The following is an 18,056-nucleotide window of genomic DNA, read 5'->3' as shown; positions in this document are numbered from 1 at the left end:
GCTCAACTCTGCTAGGAAAAATATTGAAGGGCTACTTAAAAAACTTTAAGATAATACTTTCCTGGTTTGAAATGCAACTCTGAAGGCACGGAATGGATGATGAGTTTTTCTGGTTAGATTTTAAAACATAACTAGAACTAACTGTGGTCTTGATTGCAAAGAAAATGAATTGTTTTCACCAATTATCTGTAGGATAGGTCAAATAGGAATGAATAAGGAGGTCAAACTAAGTGCATGGTTTCTAGCATACCCACCCAGTTATTACTCTCAATAATCCTATTAAGACTAATAATTTCAATAATACTTGCTAAATTAACTGAAAACATCCATCTTCTAGATGTACAGATATTCTCTGTGTGTCACACATGCATTCAAAGGACCTGAAGGTCTTGGTTTTTCTGTGAAACAAGAAGCTGTGATGTTTAATCACATTTCCATGAAAGACTGGTACAGCAGGATTCATGTAAGATGTGCAGCTACTTAGATCATGCCAATAACACCATTTTGCTACCAAAAAATTTTTAAAATGCATTAAACTGTCCAAATAATGTATTTTAAGGGCCCACTTGTCAATACATTGTCAGTTTATTACATTTAAATTAAACAAATACACAAAAATGATGGCATCTGAAATCTGCTTTTGAAGACCCAGACAACTATTATTGCTTGTTTTTTTTGGTGTGTATTTTCATTGTATAGCCTAGTTTTGGCAAGCAACTCCCTTGTGTCATTTCTGAGAAGATGGATCGTGTTGCCAGCTCTGTTGGGTCTTAGCCCTGTGCTGTTGTGAGCAGCTGCTTGGTGTTTTGGCTCAGAAATTGTGCAAATCTGTCAAAGAGATATGTCACCACCTGTCTGTGGTTGAGTACTTTGGGTATACTCATTATCAGTACATCTGTATTACCTGCTACTTGTGATGCCCCTGCTGCCAGCCATGGAGTTGGAATTTGAAGGCATTTAAACCCAGTATTTTAATGAAGCCATATAAAATTTACAGGGAAGGGTGAAGCAACTGGAATTACCTTGGCATCAGAGGCACTGCTTGGTGAAGGGGTTAATTGCCATGGACTGCCATATTCAGTTTGCTTAGAGCTCTCATAAGGAATGTTTTTGCCAACTTCCTTGCAGTAGGAGTTACGCCTTAGAAAAGTGGTTCTCTTGTCCAGTAGTAATCAAAGTGTTTAGAAGAAAATATGAGGCTATTTGCCAAATGAAAACACCAAAGAAATTCTGAGTTTGCAACTCGTATTTCAATAATTATGTCTCTGTATGCTCAAAATTTAAGCTTCACTTTGATATTTTAGCTGGGGAACTGCCAAAAAAAAAAATACAAGAAAATCAACTGTATTCACAGAGATTTCATGAACCTTAGCTGATGTTGGAGCTCCTTTTCTTGTGAAGGATACTTTAGGACAGGATATCAGTTTAGTATGATATAAAATACAACTGAAGAAAAAAAGAGAATCGAGTGCAAGTAACTTCTCATCCATGTACATGTGAAAATGAAAGAATATATTAAATACAGCTGAAGGTTTCTCTTGGGCCTATGAGTATCCAATTTTTTTTGTTACTTCTAGGAGAAAATTTGCTGACTAAAATTTGCTTATGCCTTCATGTGGATGAGACAGCATGAGAAAGTTTGGGGAGCAGATGGGATTAGGAGTTAAGGTGATCTTGGCATATAGGAGATGTGGACTTCGAAAAGGAGATTTTGTTGAGGTATAAGTGGTGATAAGCACAAATACAGGTAGAGAAAAAGACTTTGTACCAATTTTCTGTGCCATATTATTAAATTAATGTAAATCATCGCCACTAATGTGGCAAGGGAAACAAGTTGGCTAACCCAGAAAACCTAGAAAGCGGTGGCTGCAAGGAAAGTTTGCGTCAGCTTCAATCCTGGAAAAAGAAATTCAATATTGAAATAAGCTCCTCCCTGAAGAGCAAGAGAACAACCTGTTCTCCCCATACATGATAAAAAGGGCAAGAGCAGATTTTTAACAAATGTTTTCCTAAAATTTTTCAATTTTATAATCATCCTTGGCTCTCTTGTTCCCAAACTGTTCTCATGTCACAAATTATTTCCGGTGATCAGTTGGATTTGTCTTGTCAAAGTTTTTTTATTTTTTATTCTGAATACTTTATAAAACTGTAGAAATGAAGGACAGAATTTGGATTTTGGTGAACCTAATTGTCTACATAAAAAAAAAAAATCCATATCAATGAGTGGATTTAAAAAAATCCAAACCTTCCTAAGCAGAAAATGAGAGAAAATTAATTGGGTAATTTATTTGCTGTAAATTATTCACTTTAGCTTGATTTCTAAGTTTTGCTTATTATTGATGTTTAAGTAGAATAATGGTGCAATATGCAAATTTAATTGTTTTTATTATTACTCTGAACACAGGTATTCTCTCATTGCTTTAAAAAAGTGCTTCTGAATAATCAGTTTACATATTGATAGCTGATGATTTTGTGCTAAAATCCATGCATTCTCATTCTGTGAATATTGGAAAAGTAAGGGCAAGTAAACGTGATTAACTGCAGGCTGTGATGCTAAACATATTCCATTATTCAAGCAAATGTTTCTCTCTCTTTCAGCTAATGAGAAATTTATGGATTAGCCTTTTCCTTCTTCCCTGGTGGTTATTCCCTCCGATTGTTAAGAATCTAGGGGATAATATAATGAGATGCTCTCTTGGTTACTATCAATAAGATTTCAAATGTTTTTTTTTTTAGGAAGGAGCAGCCAAATTCATCCCAAGTGCAACACCAACAAAATCAATGAACAGTAATGAATGAAAGAAAACTACCTACACCACTGCAAGATGTCTGTCTGATCATTTTGATTGAAAACATTTTTTAATTTTCAAGCACATTTTTTAATTACATGAAGTCTTGCAATATTTATCCAAAAGCTCAGCCTGGAGAAAGGGCCAGTTTATTGAAAATCTGTGTCAGTATATTCATTTCACACAGAACTTACTGACCTCAGGAAGGGGCAGGGCTCAGTTCGTGGGTGTAGATTGTTAAGGGCTGAAATGGGAAATTCCCAAAGACATCCAATAAGCAGCTGAATCTCTCGAAACCAAGCATCTCCACAGACAGTCTGATTTCATAAGAAAGGTTTTTTTTTTTTTTTAAGCCTTTTCCTTGTTATCTTGCTTGGAATTTCATTGTAACACATCTTTAAATGCTATTAAAAAAAAAAAAAAAAAAAACCAAAAAACCAAAACAAAACAAAAAAAACCCCAAAAAAACCCCAAACAAAAACAAATAGAACTGTGTGCTCTTGCTATTGATATGAGACAAATCTATAATGAATTTATTGCTCATTTTTAATTAAAACTTTATATTCTGTGAAGCATGAGTCTTAGGCAGGCTGGCAATCCTTCAGGCTCTTGGAATGGAAGATCTTATCACAGCTTCATAGAAAATTCCGTGAGAACCTCCTGCAAGAGTTCCTTTTCCCACCATGAGATTTCAGTAAATTACTCCATCCCTTTCAAGAGTAATTGCAATAAATCTAGTATAACCAGCAACATGAAAAATGTCAGTGCATCACAGTTCATTACAACAGGATCTTCACTGTGGACCAATAATAAATAGTAATGCTCAGATAATGGCCATGAAAATGTAACATCTGAGCATTGAAAGAACATAAATAAGGATCCAGACTCATCGGATCATGTTGGGAAGAGAATAAATGGATGCCCTGTGGACTTTTATCAAAGTGATGGATGAAGGGTTTTCTTTTTTGACTACTGAAAATGCAAAGAAATAAAAAATGTATCCAATGCCCAGACTTCCAATGGTCTCCCTGCATTTTCTGCAGCTCTCCCCTTCGATGAATGATTGAGGACTGTGAGTCCAGAATGTGAAGGACACCTGCTCTGGCAGGAATAGTTGAGATCATAATCCAAGCTGTAGCAGTACCTTGGGCATTTAAAGAAAAAATGGTCAAGAATTCTGCTGTGGGTTTTGTTTTGCTTTACTTCTCAGTGTTTTTTTAAAAAAAATCATCATTTCTGGCATGCATATGCCTATTTCCTTTTGCTGTCAGTTTGCCCTCGTTTGGAAAGTGTTGGTTCCTTCCCTTCACTTCTTTTGGTGCATGATCCAATTCTGTATGTTTTTTTCTGCAGTGCTGATCCTGTCAATCAATAACAAGCAGTTATATTAATTTTAACACTATTTTTTGCTCTTTCAAGAAACTCTGTTCAAGCACACTGCAGCACATTTCAGCTGCAGCACAACACACTTTATTTTAATCTTTTACTGATACCAGTGAATGCACAGAAAACGCGATTTTCTTGCAAATTATAACTGAATAATTTAAAACATGGCCAGATTATTATTGTGAGCTCATGAAGGAGAAAATTAAAGGTTTACAGGACAAACTCAATTCTGATCTAAAACTACCATAACACATGGAGATAATAAAATGTACATCAGTAGTGAAAATTGGTCCAAATATAATTTCTGAATTGACAGTGTGTGTGGATAATCTTCTGATGACGTTTTATTATTTTTCAGGCTGAAACAGAAGTAATCAAATCTCTTTTGTCAAGGCTGGTTTCTTATTTTGAGCAGCTGAGGGGAATATTTTTTTTTCTGCAGCTTAGCAGGTGTGTTGAAGGGCTTTCATTTTGTGAGTTGTATGGTAGAGGACAGAGTCAGGACACCAGACTTGACTAATGAACGTTCTGAACCATTGTGAAAATCTCATTCTTTCTTTAGTCTTATTTATTTTGTATTTCCAGCAGTTTATAGTTGCTTACAGCCTCAGAAACCTTTAATTGTTTGTGATGGCATTTCCTTTGTAGAAATATTACTTATGCAGTTCTTGTATAGATAATAAATATTATTTACAATATTTAGTATGCGTTATACCCAAAACAGATCAAGCACATACATCTATTTCAAACATTTGTCAAAGTGACTTCACTTCCATGGCTCAACAGAAGTTTGAGAGATGCAATGTCTTGGTGTTCCAATAAAATTGTTCTGCCTGAATCCAGGAGGATTGCTTTGCTTCTGCAGGAGTTTAAAAACTCGATTATCTTGTCTCTTTCTCTCTTGTTTGAAATAATAACAGCTTTGTTACTTCTAGAAAATCAGAAGTGATTGCAGCATGGGGCTGAATGAAAAGCCCTCTGGTCTGGGATCCCAGCGCTGCAGCTGATTGTTTGACAGCAGGCCTGGCTGATTTCAGAGCTGGCATGCATAATGTCTCAGCAAACTCCTGCTCTAGGCTTGCCCAGGTGTTGTGATAATTTTCCTGTCCTGTGTGTGTAAAGATTTTAAAATCCAAACTGGGTTACTGAGATTGCCTGGTCTGATCTCCTGGATGGCATAACCTTCAAAAATAGAAGCTCCTGGTTTTGATAACAACAACATAATTTCGCTTGGAACTTAAACATGCTTTTTTCAATTTTATTTCTGTTTGTTTTTCAGAATGAAAGTAATCCCTGGAAAATGCACCTTTTATTTTCCAATCATGTCTCCCTCTTGCCATTTTCATTCCAATGCTTATAGTCTTAGCACTGTGTAAAATTGCTCCAAATTTTTTTGTCTAATTTTGCCTAGATCAACCTCTGTCCTTGTTGTTACATCTGGTTGTGTCACTCATGACAAGTTTCTGGTATTAGAAAATTACTTCCTGAATAAGCAGTTGTAGGCAAGTGAGGGTTTCCTACTTGCTCATCTATCTCTTGGATAAAATACAGAATGTGAAGCAGAGCTTCCAGGCTTATCATTGCCCATTCAGGGTGTATGGCACTAAACCCCTCCTCCCCAGCTTTTGAATAACTCATGCCAGAGTGTACACAACCACAATATATATTTAGGACTCTGACCTGATAATTTGTTCTTTAAACTTAGCAGTAACAGAGAATTGTGAGTAGCATGTTGTCATGTTGACTTTGGAAGTCCTCCTGCCCATGCCAGAATTTAGCCAGGATGTTGCTCAAGTCTGAGGGTACTGCTGTGCTTGTGCTGAGGGACTGATGCAAACCCAGGCCAGTTCTTCCACTTCATCCTTTTTCCAGCTTTTATTCCTCAAGTATATTAATATCAAACCCAAATGCAGTCCTTCAGGTTCCAACATTCTTACCACATAGAGGCACTTTTCATGTTTATTTCTCCTTTTTATTCTCTGAAGGAAGGGCAGCCACATCTACAGCTTCAGATCTTTGTAAAATTTAATTTTTAAACAGTTTCCTAGTTCTCAGCAGAGAGATCAAACCAGAGTTGCATCAAATTGCATTCTGACCTCAAGGTATTATCCTCAAACTGCAGTTCATGGTGCTTCCCCTCATTAATTTAATGAATGCTACAGCAGTTTGTCTTGGTTGATTTTTTTCATAAATAACTGGAAGTCCTTTGTGGCTGTGGCTTAATATCATTTCATGCCTTATCCCTTAATGATTCACAGCCAATTTGTTAATCCAGAGCTCTATTTTCCCTGAAACACTCCTGTCCACAGTGATTATTCTCATAACTGCACCAAGCTGATTGAGAACTCCATCTCCTGCCTGTGAACCATTACTCCATCTCCATCACAACAGATGCTAAGGAAATTTCCTACTTTACTCAGCTGACTCTTTTTTGACTAGAAAATTTTGATCAGTAGCTTATTATGTGAACAGAGGGCTTGATAGTAACTAATTTGCATTACTAGTGTATTATCTTCCTGACCTGGGGAAGTTGCAGGCTCAATGTGCTGCCTGCTGACTCAAGCTGAGCAGCTGCCAGTGTGACTGTGGAAAGTGTTCATGCTGAATTTGCTGATCCCACTGCAAGGTAGGAGTTGTTGGGTGAGCAGCAGTAGGGGAAAAATAGGCCCTGCTTCTCACAGACAAATCTGCCTTTGCTTTCCAGAGGTGTTTTTTCACTGATGAACTTCCAGAAGCTTCCAAACTTGTGTCCCAATTGCTGTCGTGGTGTACTGTGGATACAGATATTCATTCAGAAGTTGAGATTTATTTGGTTTATTTAGTAGTATTTTCAAACTTTGTATTTCAGAGGAGAAGTGGTCTTTGGTAAGAAATCTTCCAGTGGTCACCACTCCCACCACTTTGCCCCATGAAGTGCCCATATTGGATATCATTTAGACCAGAACCGAGTCAGGCACTTGACTATACCCAGGGATTGTGAAAATCTGAGAAATGTGAACTCTTCTTTATTTCTCTCTTTTAAAGTGTTTCCCCTGGGTGCGTAGATGATGTAGCTGTTAGCACCAGTCCTGGAATAAGCTGAACATTTGTAAGCTTTTTGTGAATATTCGTTTTTATTCCCTTAGGGTAGCAATGTGTAGAAGGGCAGTGAAGAACTCTGAAGTGTTCAGTGCTGTTCTTTGTGTACTTAAAAACATTGGTGGTGTATTTTACATCTTGAAGTGGCCTGCAAGAAAAGAAGTGTAGTTGGGAGACAAAGCAACACCTAAAAATGTGTATTTACAGGTAAACAAGTAACAATATATCCCTGAATGAGAAAATGACAAATAATACTCAGTTTTTTCTCTGCACAAGTGTGCAGACTTCAGTGACCAAGGATGTAACTGAAGACTGATTTAGTGCCAACAGCACAGCACAAATTGAAGGAAAATAGAGATGCACACTTCCACTCTGTTTGCAGAAATAAATTCCTGAACTGAAACTCTTCAGTGGCCTTGTGCCTACAATAGTCCAATTTTTTTCTCGATGACTGGTGGTGGAGGAGTGGGGAGGAAAATCATGAAGTGAAGCCACTGGCCTATTTATGGAATGTACTGTTTCACAAGCAAGGCTTGTAGGTGCCCTTTTCTTGCACACAGCCAGAAAAACAGATTGGTTTGGTGCTGAGGAACACATGGCTTGTATGCTGACATCAGATTTCGCATGAACTTGAGTGGTTTAATTTTTAGGAGGGCATTTTTCTGTATGTTTGCAACTTTTAAATGGTGCCTTTTGTTATTATAAATCATGTAGTTGATTTTTTTGTGACCTCACACATATTACATTGGTCTGGATGGTCTGGATTTTTGTTTTCATTAAAAACAAAACAAAAACAAGAAACGCCACCCCAAAAAGCCCCACAGCAAAAATGATCAAAGCAAAAAATTTTTGTTCACCTATTTTGGATACATCCTTTTCCAAAATAATCTCATTTTTCTGTCTCCACTGGATTGTCATCAGTAATGCAGCTGGCACAGCTGATCTCAGCATTAAGCTTAAGAAATGCTTCTCTGTTAGGTGATCTTAAATATACTGTTTTCTTTGCTGCAATTGTTGTTTTTTTTTTCCCTTTGTTTGTTTGGGGTTTTTATTTGTTGTTGTTGTTTAATCGTTATTGATGGTAACTTGAAGAATTATATCATCTGTGAAATGGCCAGCACTTAAAAAAATTAAGCTATTACAGATCTAAGCATTAATAAAAACAAAGCAATTTAAAAGATGTGTACACCCATACATTCTGCACTCAAGCAAAATAAAAAGCAACATTTTATGCAGAAAAGCCCACATATTTCACAGATCAGCACATCGCTATTCCTATGCAAAATATTTATAGACAGCTCAGTCAGTTTTAAATTCAGCTCAATATGGATTAGAAAAAAACTAAAGAAGTTTGAATGAATCAATAAGTTTGTCATTAATACTGTGAGAACATTTTTTATTAATACAAAACACCATGCTTTGTCTACAAATGAACCTGTCATACAATTCTGTCTCTTTTACTTTCTGCTCAGTAATTATTGATATATCAACATGGAAATTCTATGGATTTTCTATATAATACCAGCCATTTTTCTTATGTAGGAGTGGCTGGTTATTTTAAATCAAGCTAATATCATAAAATACACTACAAGATATGTCAAAACTGTGCAAATGGGAATAGGTTTCACTTGTCTAGGGCTTTGATAGACCTCACCTTCTGTGATTGAAGGTAGGATTTTGCGTAGGAAGTGTGATTTTATTGAAATTGCACTCACTGAAGTGAGTGTTACTTTGGGTTTCTAAGCTCAGAGAGGTAACTTCGCAAGCATTGCCAATTTCAGGGAAAAGGAAAAAAGGTTGTTCAGCTGCAATCTGTCTGAGTTACAAGAAAAACTGTTCCAAATGTGCAGCTCCACTGTTCTGCTGGGCCCAAGCTGAGTGCAGAATAGGGAGAGGGAAAAAGAAAATCACTGGTCTTGTTTGCAAGGATCTTCGTCTCATGGGCCCACTTGAAATCACTTTTACATTCATAGGGCTGAGCAGTTTGGCATCCAGTTCACACCTAAAGCCTGCATTTGATATTCTCTTACAGCACTTCTGCTTTAGTATTTATCCTTGGTGAATTCCAGGGAAGCAGGAGACGTGTTTGGCACTGGGAATCCTGCACGTTGGCCTGGGCTGGTCTACTGTGAGCACTTGTGGGGTTCACTGGTTCAAGGAGTCAGCAAAAATCCTTGACCAGTCACAGAAATGTCATGTGCATGTCATTCTGGAAGACACTGTAAATAAATTATAAAAGGGATTAACAGCAACCAGATCACATTTGAATCTGACACATAACATCTGACATTCAGCTCCTCACACATAAAATCAGAGGAGCTGAATTTCAGGCTGCGTCTTAGTCAAGAATATGAATTCTGCTGTAGGGCCTAAAGACTAAGAGGCTTTTAGTGTTCATGCTTAGGGACTTGCTTATATCTTCAAAAATGTCTTCTAGAGAGCTCTAAGAGTTATGTGCAATCATCTTCCTTGCATGTGCCCATAGTGTGGTGAGAAATAGGCCACAAAAAACAGGGAGTGCTTGAATATCCCTGAGAGAGATTTTCCAGAAGGTGAGTTTATGACAAAACATCACTCCTGAGGAACACAATCAGGAGGGAAAATAGGGTACATCTTGTTGTAGTATCTCCGGGCAAATGAGTGTAGGGAACCTTTTCACACCTATTAATTAGATCTGGATTTGTAGCACGCTTTTGAAAACCAAATTGTTTTGTAGCCAGGCTCTTGTCACATGTCTGCAGCTCATTGCCAGCCAGGCAGAGTGGGCTGTGGGCTGCATGAATGATGCTTTAACCACAGGAGTAACCTGTGCCTCTTGTTGCTCCCCCTTTGAGGGCTGGGAGGGGGAAATTGAGGCAGGGCCAGGGCTGAGCTGAGAGCTCTGGGCTGTCACTGTCTAGAACCAAGCTGAGTCTTTTTGTTTGCTTGGTCACACATCTGCCATATGTTAATCTGTAGTATACTAGAGATTCCAGAAATATTTGTGGAAGACATGAACTTGAAAGTCCCTGCTTCTACATATAATTTAGGCAGTGAATTTAGATACCACATAGAAAAGGTAATATCACACATAATGGGGGAAAATATGTGTGCTGTGTACACAGATGAATGTATATTGTCTAAATAATTCACATGAATATTAGAAAATCTGACAGATTTATAAGTGACTTAACTATGATTTCTACATATTATTGAAAAAGATCTCAATGGGAATATCTCCTCATACAGTTTTGAACATAACAATCATTATCTAGAAAAGAAATCCCTTAATTAATGTGTCCATTTGTCATCTTTTTATCAGTGATAATAACCTAATGAATGAATGTACTGATCCACAGTTCTATTAGGAGCTGCTTTTGATGCCCAGGCCACTCTAATTGCCACGTGTGCAAATGTGTAGCTCTGGCAAATTGCTAAAGACAGGTTGATGTAAACACAGTGTTTGAATTTAGAAAGAGTGACAGACCTAATATGGGAAAATAATCAGAATAGATCTATTTGACAAAGCCAGTAATTATTCATTTGAATACCAATTAGTTCTGAGTAGGTAGGTTTATTCCAGCTCTTTCCTTGGACTTGAGAATGCTTATATTCCTTTTCCAAACTCTCCAGAAAAATAAAGGCAGAAATTCATTATGCAAAACCAATATAATTCCTGGCACTTGCCTTTTCAGTATTTCTATTTAATGCCATGCTGCAAATCTGTCTGCAAAAATAGATAAATTGTTTCCCCATTGTTGAATTTAAGTAATAAAATCTGTCAGTGAGAGACTTCTGCAGGTGGGGGACATCGATCCAAGCAGGACAGTGTAAAACACTGAGGGAAAAACTGAAGATATATTGAAAAAGCACCTGCTTTTCTCACAGCAGTTTATCTCACATTTGAAACTATTGCCTTTGGTGGTAATCTCATTATGGTGGAGGCTTCTGATCTTCTTTTATGAGTGACACATCATCTATATATCTATCAGTCAATCAGTCCATCAATCCATCAATCCATCATTCAGCTATTTTTAATAGGAACAAACACCCTGTTTTCCCTCATATTTCCTCCAGGATTGCCATGGGGACTAAGTTAAATTGATTAAAATTGGAATGTCACAATTTTTTATTAGCTCTAAAATGCAAATAAGTGTCTGTACTTTCTGTAACCAAGCATTAGCTGAGCAAATACAAATTTGCAAAACTTGGAAAGTTGGAGTATGGGTTGATGGCAAAGCCTGATGTTGCAGAAGCAAAACTTGTTAGAATAAACTCTCAAGGTTATTTTTTATTTTTGCAACTGAAAAATGTAAAATTAAGTCAATAAAAACATGTATGTCATTAACTTTATAGAAAATCTTTTCCTTCCTGCTTTTAAATATATATGGGGAAAAAATTTGATCCAATAGTTTAAGTAAGTTCAATATTTTAATTTTCCTTCTAAAAAGTAATTTATGTGAGACAATTCCTTGGTCTGAAATCTATAACACGTATTAATTTCTAGGAGAAGTAGACACTAAAAGAGGCAGAGTGGTGCAACTCTGTCTCTGCAAAATTTGGTGTCTTTTCTGCCTTGAAGCATACATTTGGATTAGGTACAAGTACAGATTTTGCATTCTTTTTGCTGGGTGTAATAGCATGTGCCCTACTGACAGTGCCTCATTTATTTTACTGTTGGAGTAATTAATACTGAGAAGAACATGGATGTTGGAAATAAACACCCTTCAAGAATTTTTTTTCTCCCAAACACTTTAAAAGTTTAGGATGAGATTTTTGAAACATGGCACTCTGTTGTTTTCAGGTGCTTTATTTTAGCTAAGAATATGAGGCGTTGTCTTACTGAAGTGAAGAGATCAATTATGATTTAACAAGGATCAGCTGCTTGAAAGAGAATACGGTGTGGATTCTCTCAAGCTGTCAACTTCCAGGTTAGTGGAAGGATTGTTGAAGAATTGGCAAAGTTGTACCACAGAGAGAAGGTGAGTTGATGATGTGGGAGGTCATGGGGTTTAGTAGGCCATGAGAAATGTTAAAAGAAAAATAATTTCATGGAGTGGGTCTCTTGAAAGCAGATTTGCAACAGTTGGGCAGATCTGAGAAGTTTCAAGGAAATGATGATGAGCCTGAAAGGAATCTCTTTGCTGATTTGCATCTGGTTTTGATGTTGTACATCCTAGCAGAAATTGTAAGTTCAATTCAGCAAAACCTTTCTTATTTGCTTTTTTTTTTCATGTTTTTGATGTTTTCATTTGCAAAGTGGGCAAAATCTAGGAGGAATTTGTTGTGAATGAATCAAATATGTCTTTTCTTCTTAACAAGAGGTGTATTTTTTGAATATCTAAAGTCTGCGAAAACCATACAGAGCTCAAACTCACTGTACTCTCCAACACCTGATTCCACACATCAGAAACAACAATTATGGCACTTAAAATCTGAGGCATTTTTTACAATGCTCAGACCAAAAAAAAAATATCTACTGTAAGTAGTGTAGTGAAAAAGTTACTGATTAACTCCAGTGAGTAAATAAGAATCACATGTTCATAAAACTTGTTGCTTTTATATTTCCCCCCGAGGGTTAGGTTTTTAAACAGTTATGGAGAACTCTGGGCTCTCAGGTGTACAAATACACCTGCTAACTACAGCATTTTTATTAATGAGAGAAGGAGTTAAGTCACTGGAGCTTGAGTACTGGTAAAAAAACACCTTTCTTATATTTTAAGGAAATGTCACGAAGGGAACTGATCTTATTTGGACACAAATGCCAAGACTACATTGGAAACCTTTTAATTTTTTGGAAGGCTGGTTTAGTACATGGAATGCGTGTCAGGTTAATTAGGTAAAACTTGTGTAACAATGAATATTTGCTCTCTCTAAACACTGTGATAAGAAAACCACTCAGAGCTTTGTTCAGCAAAGCTCAAGATTTGCTGCTTGTAGAAAAAGTACACCTCAGAGCAACTGCATTGAATTTTTTTTTCAGTTCAGGTTCCTTTATTTTTGTTCTTTTTGCAGTTACTGTAAGGAACACTACTTAAGGAACTTAAATCTGACAGCATGTCAAGGGCCATTTAGATCTCTGAAATTGGTAGGACAACCTATACTCTGACTTAAACTTTATTTCATGAGCTCATTAAGAATTAAAATAAACAAACATGACAGTAGACAGGGATTTGCAGGTGACCATGGCTGCATAAATGCCCTTTAGCCCTTCCTGCCCTGCCAGCCAAGCCTTGCTTTGACCTAATGCTGCTGCTCCCAGCACACATCAGGGCTCAGCATGAGCTGGGATAGCCAAAATGTGAGCAGGAATTGAGTGAACAGTCCCACAGCATCCCTGATTTCCTAGTTCAGTTCTTCATGTCTATCCAAAAGCCCTCAACCAAGGGAGTGCAGCCTACTAGCTTTGGATAATGTTTATGTGTAGCAAAGAGGACATTGTGGGGACAGAGAAGATAAATAAACCTGGGTTTTTTGATAGATGGAAGCTCACTATACCCAGAATGAGAGTGTAAAGAGATACTACGGTCTCATTAAGCAGATGAACACACAGACATATTTTCCAAGCCCAAGTCGGGTTCAGGAGAGCTAATGACAGTGACCACTGATAAATACGAGTTCTTGTCCTCATCACCCTGTGTGCAGAGGCTCTCAGTACTCTCTTTAATTTTCTGTGCCAGAGAACAGTTTTACTGTCAGTAGCAGTGCTCTGAACTATGCTCAGTTTGTGCTTGCCATCCTTCTCTCTCTAGCAGTTAGCACTGAAGTCAGGAGAACCTCCTCTAAGTAATAAAATGCAGCCCCAGAGCCTCTCCTGTGCAGAAACACTTAGCCCCTGATTCAGTCTCTGAAGTCATTGCTGATTATGTGATTTGTATGTCAAAGCAAGGGACATTTGAGCCGTGCTGGCCTTCATGAAGGGCACATAAATGAGAGACATTAACAAAACCAACACCAATCATGAAATCTCTTGTTGATAAGAATTGGTTTGGTACTCTAAAAACTTTTTCCTTGGGTTGTCTCCCAGTAGAGACCAGTCCTTCCTTCAGCTCTAAGCACTTAGAAGTATCTCCTGGGTTAAAATCAACCACTCCTTCCTGTTTCCAATTTATTTTGCTTTATTTATTTCCATCACAATTCCTTTGCTCCCTCTAACTTCTCTTAACTAAACTAAGGCCTGTGTAGACAAAGGTAGGAAACAAAACAAACCTGTTAATAAACAGTGTTTTAATTAAAGAGCTCAAAAAAGTTGGATTCCAGTGAGTCTCACCTCCAGCATTTATGCATATTAACTACCCTAAATTTTCTTCTTTTAGATTTTCTGTGAAACTCCAAAGAACAGAATTATAACAAGAACTTCTAAGAGATTTTATCCTTGAAAAATTAATTATTAATGACACATTAAAATTCCTATGCTTTCTATTAAAATTACTTTAATCATCAAGACAGCAGAACATAGAGGTGCCTGTGTAGTTGAAGATATTATACAGGTGGTTGTTTCAAATAAATCTGGGGAATTCTAAGAGGTATATATATAGGTGATTTTAAAAACATCTTTTTGCAATATATTCATTTCCTCAAGGAGTGGGAATGAGTGGAAAATTGTTTACATGGCTGATGTCCTTGCACACGACAGTGCTGTACTGTTCAGGTGGTGAAAGTGAAATTTATCCATTAAACTGCAACTACAGGCTTCATCTGTTGGGGTTAGGAAGAAAGGGGGGTTAATTAATGTCTGTATGCCCATGGATTTCACTTTCAATTACTCCTTTAAATTCTATCTTTTTTTGTGTGTGTTTTCTTTTTCTGAGAACAAGTCATTAAAAACAAATCACATCTGATACATTCATTCCTGAAAGGTGGTTAGTGCCTTCATTTCTCGTCAAAGTCATTGCAAAATGAATGAATGCAACAGATTAAGAAATTGAATCTTAAATTATTCATTCATTATTCAGAGGACAGGGAATCTCTGAAGTAGGCAGGACGATTCATAAGGAAAAAAAATGCAGGATACTGTGGGAATTACTCCAATTTTGGACATGAACTTCAAGTGACAAGGTCAGATCACCAACAAACTGAGCAACCTTGAGAACTGCAAGACAAGTGTGTCAGACCATATGGTTGAAATAAAGCTGTAGATAAATACAATTTAGTGCGTATTTAGTTTAAAAACACAAAGTTGGAGGAATTCCTTTCAGTAGTTAAAACTGAAAAAATTAATTGAAAGATAGTTGGAGATGGAATTAGTACATCTACAAGGTTAATCTCTGTTATTCAATATCTTTTGGCAGCTGTAAAATAGAGCCAACACAATATTTATTTATGGACAGCGTAGGGAATTGAATTTTTTAGTTGGAATAATCATATAAAGGCAGATGGGGGTACAGAAGGTTAAATTAAAAAAAAAAAAAAAGAGGACTGTCGCTATTGGACACAAAATGAGTACACAGAAGCCTGGTAAGCTCGAAAGAGAGAAAAAAGAATGTTTTATACGAACATCTGGTATGTACAGAATTCCAGAGGCGACCGTGGATTGGAGGATGGAATTACCACCTCTCCAACCACACTGGTCAAACCAACAGTCCATCAATTCTCTCCTTCCACAAAGAATAATGCAAAACAATCATTATTTACATGAACAGTGCATGAGAACTCCAGTAGAAATATGTAAACATTATCAGAAGGCTAAAGAAGATTTATGAGAACTTTCAAAAGAGATACAAAAGAAAACTTAACACTTTTAAAATTCAAGGCAACAGAGAATGGAGTGATTGAGGACAAAAATAAACTGAATGCATCAGCCCCTTCCAAAGGATGTTTCCAGATCCATGACTGGAGAAGGTACATAATATTGCATTAATCTGATAAAATTTGGTATCAACTTAATTAAATTCTTTATTCTTCTGTGTTGCAAGAGGGAGAGCTCTTTGCAGCCCAGATTGTAGAAGAAAGTTTTTATCATCATCTCATTCAAAGGTCTCCAGTCCTTAGAATCATTTCAGGTTATTTCTGTTAAGGACTTCTCTGTGTGTGTGTGTGTGTCCTAATTCCATAGGTCTCTACAACCCTGATCCAAACTTCAGTGTCAAACTTCAGGTTTGAAGGCCAGGACATTTTTAAGCAGTCTGTGAATGCAAATCACTCTTTTCTGCAAGGTTTTCTTCTGATGTGGGGCGGGGGGGAAACCCATTTGGATCGTTAACACAGAAAATTACTAATCTTGTGAATTTTTAACAGAGAAAAACTCATTAAAAGAATAAAAACTAAACTTTTATAATCAGTGATTCACCATGCTTCGAAAAGTAAAATTATTATCTTTAAGATGAAGTTTTTACAATTAATTTAGAAAATTGTATGCTACTTTTAGCATCACTCAGACCTATAATTGTCATTGGAAAATAAATATTTCTTAATGGAAAAAAATAAAGTACTGGCAATTTAACATATACACTGAAATTATGATTTTAAAAATACAGACAGAATGCAGTTGCACAGGCAATTCTTGCACTAAAAAAAGAGAAAGACAAGAAAAAAGGCAGCTATTTTTCATAAGGGAGAAGAAGAATCAGTTAAAGCATAAAGGTTAACCCGACTGACCTATCTTTCATGGTAATATGCTGAAATTCATGGTTCAACAAAGTATTTGTTTGCATCCAGAAGACAAGGAGAAGATAAGAACCCATATTCATTTATCAAGAAAAAAGTCACTTGAGACTTACCTAATTTCATTCTAAGACAGAATCATAACTCATTGGAAAAGGGAGAAGAAATAGATGTCAGAAACCTGATAAAGTTTTTGGCATTTTCTCAGATGACATTCTGATCCACAACATAGGGAAAAATAAATAAAATAGGAAAAATGTAAGTTCTGTGAGAATGTATTTAGAATTCCAGAAGGAGATAATCCTTGAGGTTTGCTGTCAAAATGGAGGGATGCCCAAAATGAGATTCAACAGATTTAATGATGGCTTAAAATTCTCATGAGTGACTTGGGTAGGAGAATATGGAATATGGAATTTGTAGGTGATATGTAACTAGGGATGCTTCAAACACAGTGAAGAACACAATTCAGATTCAGGATGACATTGCTGAGGTAGAGGAAGGCACCAAAAGTGCACAGTACAATAAGAGCAAGGTAGAATTCCTTGGAAACAGTTACCTGCGACAATATATTGGAAAATGCCAATTTTACTGGAAAAAAGCACACAATTATCAGGTGAACATATGTTAACAGCACTGTTCTTGCAAGAACAACAGACAATATAATGATGTACATAACTGGGCCCACTATGCAAGGCATGAAAAATAATCCTTTTGCTTCACTTATTTTGACATCCTCAGCCTCAGCTGGAGTTCAGTGTCCACCTTCCTGGAAAGATGTGAAAAACTGAAAACATGACCAGTTTTCCTCTCCTTCCTCCTTTCTTAACCTTTTGTTCTCTAACTTTTGTTATTTTATTTCCCTGGTCTATTACTTAATCGTGGCCATGCTTGTTGCTTTGGCTACTCCAGCCCCCAAACCTGCTGGGTGACAGCACAGAGCAATTCCTAAAATCACAGAATTGTGATTCTTGCCTGATCCTTGCTCGATGCTTTCTCTGATCGGCTTCAGAAGCAGGTGATGTTTGAGCACTTGCAGCCAAGCGGTCTCTCCTCCACACTGAGCAGTCAGACCTCTTCCCTGGCCTTTAATGTATGTTAGAATATAGGCCTTGATAATTGAGTAGCCTTTCAGTGGCAATATTTACAGAGAAAAGCCTGAGAACACAACACAAGCAGACTTATCTCCTTTTATATAGCTCCACAGATGGAAACTTACATGAA

The 18,056-nt window shown here is 36.9% G+C and overlaps 1 long non-coding RNA gene across 1 annotated transcript in view; it reads left to right on the top strand.

Annotated features, from left to right (window-relative positions):
• LOC137468640 (uncharacterized) overlaps window positions 1–18,056 on the top strand; it is a 590,084-nt gene that overhangs the window by 466,808 nt on the left and 105,220 nt on the right. The window lies entirely within an intron of this gene.

Source organism: Anomalospiza imberbis, chromosome 2 (assembly GCF_031753505.1).
Source record: "Anomalospiza imberbis isolate Cuckoo-Finch-1a 21T00152 chromosome 2, ASM3175350v1, whole genome shotgun sequence".
Classification (NCBI taxonomy): Eukaryota; Metazoa; Chordata; class Aves; order Passeriformes; family Viduidae; genus Anomalospiza; species Anomalospiza imberbis.
This window is presented reverse-complemented; position numbering and strand designations above follow the sequence as displayed.